The 12,968-nt window shown below is 36.2% G+C and overlaps 1 protein-coding gene across 4 annotated transcripts in view; it reads right to left on the minus strand.

Moving 5' to 3' along the window:
- The window catches only part of RASA1 (RAS p21 protein activator 1), a 95,733-nt gene that overhangs the window by 53,323 nt on the left and 29,442 nt on the right, over window positions 1–12,968 (minus strand). The gene's annotated exons all lie outside the window — the stretch shown is intronic.

The raw sequence follows: 12,968 nt of genomic DNA on the forward strand, positions 1-12,968 counted from the left end.
TCCTATTTCATCAATAAGCTGATTATTTCCTTTGACTTTCTCCGTTGCCTGGAAAACCCAAGCCTCCCTCCTGCTCTCTGTGGCTGAACACAAAGAGCAAAACATGCCAATTCTTGATTATGATTATAAACTGAAATTAAACTGTCCAACAATAAATCCTCAAGAAGTATTAAACATTCCCCTATTACAAGTGTCAGACTGCTCTAGAAAAAAATCGAATAGTCTTAAAACTCAGAATTTCTTGAATTATCTTGGTTGTTTACTTCAAATTATCAAGATGAATCATAGTAAACAAAAATATTTTTAAAGTATCTGCACCAATATTTTAAAGTTACTATTGAAGCATAAAAAGAACTTCAACTAAATTGTTACCATACATAGCCTTTATTTCATTTTAAAAATTAGAAATAAAAAGAAATCATTAGTGCATTAGATAAAAATAGTTTTATTTAAATTGCTATAGCATCATGATATGCAGCTAAAACTTTTATAAATCACAAATCTAATGTAATATGACTTGATTCAAATACTTCACAGAATTACAGAACCTATATCCTGATCATTAGTCCTTGGTTCTACTTTCAAACAATATCTCTCAATCTTTTTTAACCTATGATCCTTTTGATAAAGATAAAAATTTCACCTACCAGGAGATTTAGAGTCCCTAGTTGGTAATTTCTCATAAAGAATCATTATATAGTATATTTAACCTCACCTGCCAAAAACATACTATCTTTGAGAAATCTATAATATAATTTATTCTATGTAAAAAATGTGTAGTATGTCTTCTCAAAACATGATCCCCATATCAAAGATATAACACTCCCTAGGGAGTCACTTCCCTAGTGGATATCTGTCTAAAAAATTCAATTTAATAAAAATGCTACACTTAATCATTGTTCAAATAGTTACAGTAGCATCAATACAAGGAAATGAAAGAAAACACTTTAAGTATTTACAGTCAAAGCTTTATTATATCTCTTTAATGATAACCTTGCTGGTGATTGTTTTCAAGTAAGTTAAAAAACAAGAGTAAAAAATGCAACTGGAATCTAGAATACTTACAAAAACACAAAGTGAAGGGTTATATTAGGGGTATGAAGATACTCTTAGCGTAATATGAAGATTACCATTTATCTGTAGGCTAAATCACCTAAATTAAATTTTCTACTCTGCTTATATCAGTGGCAATTATAACTCACAGACTGAACCTGGCACATATAATATTAATTTTAAAAGTATTTGTTGAATAAAGGAAGATGTGTTGAATCACAAAACAATGTTAGAAAAACTTTAGAAGTCCAATTCGACCTCCCTGCCAATGTAGGAAAAAAAGGTAATTTTTTTTTTCTTTAATGTCTACAATAAGCAAGTTCTAATCTTTGAGGACAGCTACCTTTGTCTAAAACAATATGAAAACAATTTAGGCTGATAGAGCTCAAAGAAAAATGTCTATACTGACACCCCCCTAAACTCCTTCAATAGAAACTAAGCCCTCTGGTGAAACCAAGATTTAGCAGAAACCATTTCCATAACTATGGTCAAGTCACTACATTTTGTACCTCACTTGTAAAATTGGGAAAATAATCTCTATCTTAACCTCAGAATAAATTAAATATTTGTCTTAAACTCCTTCAAAGAAAAATATAAAAATGAAAAAGAACTACATAGTCTATAGCATAATGGTTAAGGGTAAAGACTCTAAAGCCACTGCTTATGTTTTAATCCTACCTAGCTCTGCCACCTCACTGTACAAACATGGGCAAATTACTTAATTTCCAAACCTCAGTTTCCTCATCTATAAAATAATAACAGTACCTATCTCATACAAGGTTGGCTTGATATTATTATTAAATGACTAATACATATACACATATAAATTATACACATATAAAAAACTACAGTACTCATTAATACAACTTCATCAATGAAAATAACAAATTTTATGACTGTTGATAATGAATCATCTAAGCCACAATTATCTTCCTATTTTCTACTCTTATTTACTTTCCATTAAAATTTGGAAGAGAACAGGAGAAACCAATTCTTTTTTTTTTTTTTTTTTTATTTTTTTTACATTTTTTTATTGAGGTATTATATGTGTACATATCTTACCATTACCCCCCCACCCCTCCCCCATACATGCCCTCACCCCCCAGAGTTTTGCGTCCATTGTTTATGCTTACATGCATGCATACAAGTCCTTCGTTTGATTTCATATCTCCCCCACCTCTCCCTAACTTTCCCCCTGTAATTTGAAAGTCTGTTTGATGCTTTACTATCTCTGTATCTATCTTTTTGTTCATCACTTTATAATGTTCTTTACTATCCATAAATGAGTGAGATCATGTGGTATTTTTCTTTCATTGACTGGCTTATTTCACTTAGCATAATGTTCTCCAATTCCATCCAGGTTGCTGCAAATGATGAGAATTCCTTCTTTTTTATGGCAGCATAGTATTCCATTGTGTAGATGTACCACAGTTTTCTGATCCAGTCATCTGCTGATGGGCACCTAGGCTGTTTCCAAATCTTAGCTATTGTAAATTGTGCTGCTATGAACATAGTGGTGCATATATCCTTTCTGATTGGTGTTTCTAGTTTCTTCGGATATATTCCCAGGAGTGGGATTACTGGGTCAAATGGGAGTTCCATTTTCAGTTTTTTGAGGAAACTCCATACTATTCTCCACAGTGGCTGCACCAGTCTGAGAAACCAATTCTTATTTCTGATAAAGCATTGATGTTAAAAAGAAATTTCCCCCCCCCCAAAACTCCTTTTTGAACATTACAGATCATACATTAATTGGGAATGGAGGACTGTAGTATTTATAAACTAGAAATTCTTCCACTTCTCCTGGCAACTCTAGAAGAAAACCTTCAAATAGCACCACTCTTTCCTCAATATGGATATAAAGGGTAAAGCAAAAGTAGGTTTTAGAATTGTTCATATGGAAAATAGTACTATTATTATTAAATAATGCAAGAATAAACTGTTTTGCCTACTTTTGCCCCAACCTGTATTCTTTGAAGGATGGCAAGAAGAGAATGCATTTGACATGCTGTGATAATGTTCTTGTATCTAAAGGCAAATTCATTCATTCTCATTCTCGCCAGGTACACGGGCAGGTCCCTCGTCCATTCCCCAAAGATTGGGAAAGGAAACATCGGGAAATTTTAAATACATGTTTTTCAGCTAGCTTTGCAAATTTTGGTTGAGAAATGTTACAGGTAGATATGGAGTCCCTTGATTTCATTTGCTTAGAAGATACACAATTACTTTATCTAAAATACCATAGCATCCCAGAAAAAAATTATATATTAAATAAAACAATAAAAAAGACAAGTTGGGCAAGATGCAGGAATCACTTTACTTCTAAATTTGGAATCACATAAATGTTTTTTCTTAACACGTGTTGTATATTGTTGGAGCACATTTGAGGGGCTTAAGAGGAGACTTTGTGCTTTTTAGTTGGCTTCTCCTAACCAGGAAGAATAATATAGAAATCTAGGCAATGAGAAAACAACCTAGCCTAAACACACAGATACTTCATTCAAACTGCACAATTATTTAAAACTAACTTGACAATCTTTAATGGAAACTGCCCACTACAGTAGAAAACAATTAAAATAGTGCTACCATCAACAGACTTCCTTCTTCTAAAAAGGAAACCAAATTTTAGTTCCCAGCAGATCACTTTTACTTTCCACTATGCCCTTCCTCTTAGCTATGTCACCAACAGCACTGAAGTTCTCAGAGAAATAACAAATTTTATGATTGTTGATAATGAATCATCTAAGCCACAATTATCTTCCTAATGAAGCCTGGGCTCCGGCCCCCAACCCAGGAAGACCAAGCAAGTTGTGAAGCCCCCACCCCAGGCAGGATGCCCGCTGCACTGGAGAAGGGGGCAGAAGGTGCCACGTCCTCACAGTGTCCGTCACAGAATGACAGGACGTAACTGGCTGGCCCATGGCTGTGCCCTGTCCTGGGGGCTAGCGGAGGCTGAGCGAGCTGCACCCTAGTGCAGAGAATGGGTGTAAGAAAGCTGTCGATGCCATAGCTGTAGCAGGTAATCCACAAAGGATATCAGTAAGGACCTTGGGGGATATTTGAGAGAGAGAGAGAGAATGGTTCCATACACATTTTATCGTCAGATTTTATAATTTTCCTGTTTGATACTATAAATTTATAGTAGAACTGCAGGCTGAGGGACCAGCTGCCCACCCACCCACCCCCATCTTCCCCCGACTGGCCCAGGGACCTGGCCAGGTATCCTGATCAGCAGCTGTGCAGGGTTCCCAGAGTGCCCGGTTCTGGGGGGGACACAGGTGGCTCCCCCCATCCCACCCCATGGGGACAGGGGTTACAAAAGTAAGACTGGTGGTGTCCCTTATGCTTTTCCTTTCAGATTACTGAAACTTCACTGTCACAATTAATATATGGGTTTTTATTTAAGAGAAGAGGTGAGGGCCCCTATCATGTGGGTATGTTTTCTGTCTCCTGTGCTTCAGACTGGAGTACTACCTGAGGGCACCTGCCTTTCCCAGGGGCAGGCCTCCATCTGCAAGCTCACCCTGGCCACTCGCCTCAGCGTTGAGCAATTTCATTTAAATATTTATTTTTGTGCTATTTTTACCCTGATATAAATTATTGAGAAGAGACCCTCTGTCGTAGCCTTTGTTCCTGTGGTGCGTGCCTAATGCCGCCCCACCCACAGCCACCACCTAATTTATTGCTGTACATCTCTGCTGTGATGCTTTTGTACCTCTGCAATAAAGAGTTTTCTGGCTTAAAAACAAAACAAAACTGACTTTTTAAAGTGAAGGGGAAAATAAAGAAAATATACCTAATACTGTCATTTTATCATTATGTAGAGGCTAAAATTTAGTTCCTAGTAAATTCACTTGAGCAACTACTAGGTTAAGCATAATATGTGTAGAACCCCTTCAACCAACTACATCACAAACTTAAGAAGAAACAATCATATGTTAGACATCTTTGGTAGATTTATGTTCAGGCAAATATCAAGTGTATATACGTATGTACTTAGTTTTATACCTCAGATCAAATCAGTTCAAGGCAAGATCAGAAATTCTATTTGCTTTGCCACCGATAACATATTTGCAGAATCCAAACAAGGTTTTCATTTGGAGGAAGTATTTTGAAAGAAACAGCATTTTTCACATGCTCTAGCCACCAAAAAATCAGTCCACTGAAAAACTAATACACAAAAGGTGGGAACCAACACCAAGCTTATACAGGCAAAAGTTTATATTAAAATGCACTCAACCAACTCTTGTTCTCACTGCCCTTATCTCCAATCACCCTAGAAAACATATAATGAAGAGTAGAAAAAGCCACTCTCTCCAAAAATGGTACGCAATAATCAAAGATGTTTAAAAAAATACAATACCTACTAACAGAAGGCTAACATCAGTTCCTACCTCATATCCTCAATGTCTTATATCTATGTCATTCTTCAGAAACTACCAATTTTTACAGTTGAGTTTTTCTTAGAACTTCAACAATTACAGTGTCACACCACTAAATGCATGAAAATAGGGCAATGAAATTACTTGTGGGCCATCTGATCCAATGCATTGCTGCAACATAGTTGTAAACTACCTTGAAGCAATTCTTTACTTAAAAACAAACGTGTGTGTGTGTGTGTGTGTGTGTGTGTGTGTGTGTGTGTTGGTTTTTAATTTTATAATGCTCAATCTAAAACTTTGGAGGGTATGGTGATTCCTCCCTATTGCAGCTAAAACATTTCTTACCCTGTATTTTAGGATATATATATCTTTAAAACACCAAATCTGAAAGTTAAAAGCAAACTTCAGTTTAACATTGCCTTTGATTTAGTCCATCTCCAACAAAGTGTATGTCAAGCTTGAGCTAATTGTAGAAAAACAAATTAATACCATAGAACACTATGACATAGAAGTTTTTGATCTGGTAGAGAACAGAGATAAAACAAGCAATTTCAATCTGATACAGTAAGTACTAGAATGTGGGGGCATATAGAAAAATATCAGTCTCAAGATTTTAGCATACACTTCTTGAAAAAACTGATTGCCAAACGGAAATCTAAAAGATGAGTAGCAACTAATTGAGAGAAAGCGAGAGACTAAGAAGGTGAAAAAGAGGGAAACATACAGGCAAAAAAAAGTTTATATATAGATATAGAAACATAAGAATACCTTAAACTTTTAAAATATACTTCATAAATCAAATTCTTATCAGATGAAATGGAAAGAATATAAGCTTTCCAATTAGACTAGTCTTACGATGTTACTTGCTGAACTTCTTTCAGTTCCTCAGGCAGAAATATATCTCAAAGAACATTTTAAAACTTCAAAATATTCTCAGATCTATTCCCTCAAGTAGTCCTAGCAAGAACCCTACAGGGGTAGTAGGAGGGCATGGGTTTTATACCATAACACTCATAGTGTTCCATAAAATGCCCATTATTTTCCTTTTATGTTCCTTATATACCAACCAAATTACATTTATGCTTCAAATCTCTTTTATTATTTTTAAATGTGTATTTATTGATTTCAGAGAGAAAGGGAGAGGAAGAGAGGTTGAAATATCAATGATGAGAGCAAATCATTCATCAGTTGCCTCCTGCACGCCCCACACAGGGGATGGATTGAGCCTGCAACCTGGGCATGTGCCCCGACCAGGAATCAAGCCATGATCTCCTGGTTCATAGGTTGATGCTCAACCACTGAGCCACTCTGGCTGGGCAACAAATCTCTTTTAAGTACCTACTATGTTTTAGGCACTGTTTTATCCCTCTGTGCTTTCAAGATGTTTTTCTTATATAACATTTTTTAATGAAAGTGAAAAGATTATGCAATTTAGTCAAAGGGCATCTTAAAACTAAAGCATTTCCAATGGATTTATTTCAACAGAATTTTCTATTTCTCTATTTATTCTGATTTGTGGAAATATCAATACCCTTCAGCTCAAACTATAACTCTATTGAGTATGACCCCAAATTCTTTTCTCTAATCCTGGCTTTCCTCCTAAGCTTTAGGCCTAGGTTAACAAGTAGCTGCAAAGAATCTTCACTTTAAGTGAATATCCAAATCTTAAAAATTAGCAACTACCTCTCCTCCTCTCTCTCTCCTCTTCCTCTTTATTCTTCTACGCTGTTAATGGCATCAGCATCCTTTCTAGTGTTCAGACTCAAAACTTTAAAGGCAACATTGATTCCTTCCTATCTCTTTACTCATAAAACTACTTCTAACAAATTATTCTCCAGTTTTCCATTCCCACACTGATTACTCTAGTTCAGGCCCTCTTTTCCTCTCGTACTTTTCAACTCTCCCTACAACTGAGGAAAGATTCATCTTCCTAGTAGGCTCTTCCTAAACTATATGCTTAATCGTTTCATCCTAATAACTCAAAAGTCTACAAATGGCTATCTAACCATTACTAAATGTAGTACAAACTATTCAACTAGATATTTGAAGGACATCACAAAAGGCTCCAACCTACCTTGGAGGGAGAAAGGTGCAGAATTTAGAGAAGAGAAAGATGAAAAAGAAAATGAGTTTAGGTTTTGAAGTATGTCTGTAATTGTCAAATTTAACTGTCTATTGCCTTGGCCGGGTAGCTCAGTTGGTTAGAGCCGTGGTCGGCAAACTGCGGCTTGCAAGCCACATACGGCTCTTTGGCCCGTTGAGTGTGGCTCTTCCACAAAATACCACGGCCTGGGCGAGTCTATTTTGAAGAAGTGGTGTTAGAAGAAGTTTAAGTTTAAAAAATTTGGCTCTCAAAAGAAATTTCAATCGTTGTATTGTTGATATTTGGCTCTGTTGACTTAAAGAGTCTGCCCACCACTGGGTTAGAGCATAGTCCCTAAAAGCCAAGGTTGTCAAGTTCAATTCCTTGATCAGGGCACATACAAGAATCAACCAATCTCCCTTCTTTTCCCTCTCTAAAATATTTTCTTTTTTTAATTTAACTGTCTACTGCTTATCTGAAAATCAGAATAAGCTTTCACTAACTTTTGAAAAGCTATTTTTTTTTCATAACTAATCTTTACTATTTCTTCAAGTGCATTATGAAACCAATAGGCCCTCAATAAAATAACCATATTAACCATCCAAAGAAAGAATTGTTCTCTAGGTAGGTACCATAGCCAGAACAATGATATGTGAGAGAGCATTTGTTTTGTTTTGTTTTCTTTTTAATATATTTTATTGATTTTTTTACAGAGAGGAAGGGAGAGGGATAGTGGAGTTAGAAACATCGATGAGAGAGAAACACTGATCAGCTGCCTCCTGCACTCTCCCTACCAGGTATGTGCCCGCAACCAAGGTACATGCCCTTGATCAGAATCAAACCTGGGACCCTTGAATCCGCAGGCTGACGCTCTATCCACTGAGCCAAACCAGTTAGGGCGAGAGCATTTGTTAAAGATTGGAGTGCAAAGGTAATAATTATTCTTCATATTTGCTTTAAATTTATACTCTTCTAGCTTATCGTTTCAGATAAATAGATCTGGTCTCAAGACATTCTAACAAAAACAAATCAAGCATCAATAACTATCTGAAATTTATACACAAAAAAATGTCAGTTTAAAATATATAACTTTGATAGATTTGAATATCTACTTTTTTTTCTAAAATTTAATGAAATTATAAGTAAACTGAATTACAACTAAACTAAGAAACCATAGAAAATTTTTATAAAAAATGTGAACTTTCACTAATAGAATCTGAAGGATAACCCTACATATTCATTTTTTTAAATTAGGTTTACTTTTTACCTGTAGTGTACACTATTTTATATCAACATTGTTCTCAAGCAAAACAAAAAACCATAAATGCTAGGAAGTATTTAATTTCCTTGATTACTAATATATAAAAACTGGAAAACAAGACTTATTCTCAATCTGCTGCTGCTTGTTTAACAATACATAGAATAATATCAATTTATGACCCTCTCCCACATTCTTCTAACATGAGTATCAAACAGTACACTCTATACTTATCTGATTGAGATGTTCTCTGAAAACCCCAGAATATAGCATATTCTTTAAAAACACAAGGTTTATAAAAAGGAAGCTTTTGCCTGTTAGCCATTAATAAGAGCTGCAACACAATTCTCTACTTGTTTATGAATACAGTGAACAGGAAAATCATAATATACCCATTTTAACATAAAATACCTTACATTTTAAATAATTCGTAAACCTCATTCTGCCTAGTTCCCAAATACAATGTCCTCAAAAATTGGTATAATATTCAAGAAAATTTTGTTTCGAAACTCCAAAATAAAAAAGGGTACACACCAATAATGTAATATCGGTCAAATATTCAGCATACTCATCTGATGTCATTATAGAGTATTAACCAATGTAATTTATTCTTATCTCTCCATTGACCTGAAGGAGAGACCTGCATTTTCAACAGCTCCTGGACTTTTCAATCTGGGTATCTCAACAGATAACTCAAACCCAATACATAAAAAAAAAAAATGACCTCATCCTCATTCTCCCCACATCCCTTCTACTAAACTCTTCTTTCTCTCCCACTTCTCATCTTTACTTATGTCATACATCAACCTACTCATCCAAGCTATTAGGCAAAACCATATATTGTTGTTTTTTAGGGTCACAATAAAGCAATTACATGATTCAACCTAGTATAAACCTCTCATTATCTCTGACTTATTCATTCCTCTCTGCAATCAGTCAAAAAGCCTTAAAATTCCAAATTCTCAGTGCCCTTTTATCTATCTATCTTTTTCTTTCCCCTGTCAATGGCCTTCCTCCTCATGTGTAACAATTCCTGCAATAGGTCTAGCTTCATTGCTCTTCCATTTCCTTCTACATCTGTAATAATACCTTCAGAAACAACTACACCTAAATCACAACTCAAAAACTGAAATAGTCCCATTGCTTACAGAATTAAGTCCAAACTATTGGCATGGCATTCAGTAATTTTTATGATATTTCCATTCTTCACAGGACTGTTTGCCACTTCCAAAACATATCAAGCACACACTCTCAAACCTCTATCCCTTTGATCATCCAACTTCTTTCTCCATTGAAATGCCCTCATTGCTGCCAGCCCTTTGCCATTCTTCAATGACTAGCAATGACAAGCTCAAGTGCCATTTCTTTCATCCTCTGGTCATAACTAATCTTTACCACGCTCCCAGCTTATTTCTTTTATTTTTTTAACATTTTGCCTTATATGTGATATAGTCATTTTCACATGTTTTCTCCATTAAATTGAAAAGTACTTGAGGGTAATGAGGTCATTTAAGTCATCTTCACAATTGTCTAGACTAGCAGTTATATAATTCGTTGAACACAGTAAGCACTGACAGGTGGATGGTTGAGAAAAACAAATTAGTCAAAAATCCCTGCCAATGCTGAAATTCTGAAGTCATAATCCCTTACTGGAATCCACATATCTAGCCTAACTACAGAATGCCTTGCATTCTCCCATTCAAGCTATTTCCTCAACCTGAACTATCCTTCCACCTCCATTCAAAAAATTTAATCACTGCCCACCGGGAATACCTATGCCACCACGCAGAGCCAAAATTCCATCTCCTCAATCATCTAAAGACGACTGTTGCCCAAAGTGATATTTTAAATCTAAAAATCACTTAGTATATAATGCTAGTGGATCACATAAATTCTCTCACCAAAAAATTCTTAAGTAGAAATATTAGTTCCCTCACCTGGATACCCCTACTTCTCCTACTCTAAATTCACATTATTTTTGCAATCCGTACAGCTTGCTGACATTCAAAGATGCTGCCCTAGCCGGTTTGGCTCACTGGACAGTGTCAGCCTGGGGACCGAAGGGTCCCAGGTTCGATTCTGGTCAAGGGCATGTACCTTGGTTGCAGGCACATCCCCAGTAGGGAGTGTGCAGGAGGCAGCTGATCGATGTTTCTCTCTCATCGATGTTTCTAACTGTCTATCCCTCTCCCTTCCTCTCTGTAAAAAATCAATAAAATATATTAAACAAACAACAAAATAAAAAAAGATGCCGACTTGAAAGCTGCCTGTTCATCACCCATTGCATTCAGAGAAAACAGACTCACACCCTCTCTCTGGGTCCTCTTTCTCCCCCAATTCCAACAATATGGTTTCTGAGAAAGCTTTCCTTTTGTTTGAAAAACTGACTTAATCAAAATCGATCATTCCATGGTAAGCACTGAATCAAGCAGAGTCAAACTTCTTTTCAAGTATTTTTTTTCACATGAGATCCAAAAGTTACACTCTGATAATAAGTTACAGGATGCAATATCAAAGAAAGGGTTTCTGTTTATTTGTTATTTTTTCCACCACTTAGAAGAGCCAGTCTATAGTAAGAATGAGGCTGACAGGACCTAACAGATAAAGAGATAAAAATGGAGATTCATGACACAATTCAAATCCCTGTCCAGTTATCTGGGTAATCCCAGATACAAGCCTACTGTTCCCTTAGTTTAGCTTTGGTCTCATCCTTTTATTACCAGCATTTTGGTCTCTAGGTCCTTTCACATATTTAAAAAGTTACTGGAACCAAAGAAACTTATTTATGTGGTTATATCTATCAATATTAATGATATTAGAAATTAAAACTGAGAACATTTAAAATGTTTACTATTAATTTTTAATTAACACAAAATGGAGTTATTAATAAACAAAACCTATTCTTTATGTTTTCAAAATCCATTTAATGAAAAGAGTAGCATTACATTATTATTTTTTAATTTTTTTTAAATATATTTTATTGATTTTTTACAGAGAGGAAGAGAGAGGGATAGAGAGCTAGAAACATCGACAAGAGAGAAACATCGATCAGCTGCCTCCTGCACACCCCCCACTGGGGATGTGCCCGCAACCAAGGCACATACCCTTGACCGGAATCGAACCCGGGACCCTTGAGTCCGCAGGCTGACGCTCTATCCACTGAGCCAAACCGGTTTCGGCTATTTTTATTTTTTAAATATGCTTTTATTGATTTTAGATAGAGAGGAAGTGAGAGGGAGAGAGAAACATGTATCAGCTGCCTCCTGCACACCCCCTAAAGGGGACCGAGCCCTCACATTTTTATACAATTCTTTGATAGCTAACTTAATAGAAGACATCTGGATTCTCATATCTGTTTCTAAATTCAATCAGTTGCTATATACTATTTGATTCATGGTATATGAAGACTGATAATGCAGTTACTTAAAGTCAGATGAAATGTACAGGGTAGGGCAAAAAGAGGCTTACAGTTATTCGTATAGAAAATAATACATTAATAAATAATAATGCAAGAATAAACTATTTGTATTGTGCACTCACAACTGGAATCCTACTTTTGCCCCACCCTGTATAATCTGATCATTACTAGAGGCCCGGTGCTCAAAATTCATGCACGGGGGAGGGGCGGGAGAGGGCGGAGGGGTCAGGCCTAAACCAGCAGTCGGACATCCGTCTCACAATCCTGGACCGCTGGCTCCTAATCGCTCACCTGCCTGCCGGCCTGGTCGCCCCACACAGCCTGCTTGTTCAGTCGTTTGGTAGTCCCTCACTAACCCCCCCTGCCGGCCTGGTCATAGGCAGCCATCTTGTGAGGGCGTGATGGTCAATTTGCATATTACCTCTTTATTATATAGGATGTACTCTGCTCCATTAAAATCAGTCTATTATTTATTCATGCATATTTTGTAGCATCATGCAATAGTTATTTGGCAATATTGATTGTTCATAAACATACAAATAGATAGATCGATCCACTGAGCTATGAAATCTTCCAAGTCTTCCATATCTTCACATTCCACTATGCAAAGTAGGCCTAGGTTGTCTAAACTCTGCACATTTGGCCCTAACCCAGACCTCTAAGCCTTGAACATGAGCCATGCCAGATAATTAGCAATAACAATGGTATTTGTGGTGGGGACCACATAATATTAGTTTGATTTCTGGAGTCAAACTGATGAAGTAACTAAGGTCA

This window comes from Eptesicus fuscus, chromosome 4 (assembly GCF_027574615.1).
Source record: "Eptesicus fuscus isolate TK198812 chromosome 4, DD_ASM_mEF_20220401, whole genome shotgun sequence".
Lineage (NCBI taxonomy): Eukaryota > Metazoa > Chordata > Mammalia > Chiroptera > Vespertilionidae > Eptesicus > Eptesicus fuscus.